The sequence below is a fragment of the Sorex fumeus genome, unplaced genomic scaffold, assembly GCF_029834395.1.
Source record: "Sorex fumeus unplaced genomic scaffold, SorFum_2.1 ptg000128l, whole genome shotgun sequence".
NCBI classification, from domain to species: domain Eukaryota; kingdom Metazoa; phylum Chordata; class Mammalia; order Eulipotyphla; family Soricidae; genus Sorex; species Sorex fumeus.
In genome coordinates this window covers 59,837,430-59,837,662 of record NW_026606185.1, presented here as the reverse complement: position 1 = coordinate 59,837,662, position 233 = coordinate 59,837,430, and positions in this window count along the sequence as shown.

The following is a 233-nucleotide window of genomic DNA, read 5'->3' as shown; positions in this document are numbered from 1 at the left end:
TTCGGGTGGTGCTCAGGGCTCAGTCCTGGCTCTGAGCTCAGGGAGCATTCCTTTTTTTTTTTTTTTTCTTATTGAATCACCGTGAGATTCAGTTACAAGCTTTCGTGTTTGAGTTACAATCATACAATGTTCAAACACCCATCCCTCCATCAGTGCACATTCCCCACCACCAATCACCCCAGTATACCCCCCCCTTTCTCACCCTCCCCCTGCTTCCCTGGCAGACAATTCCC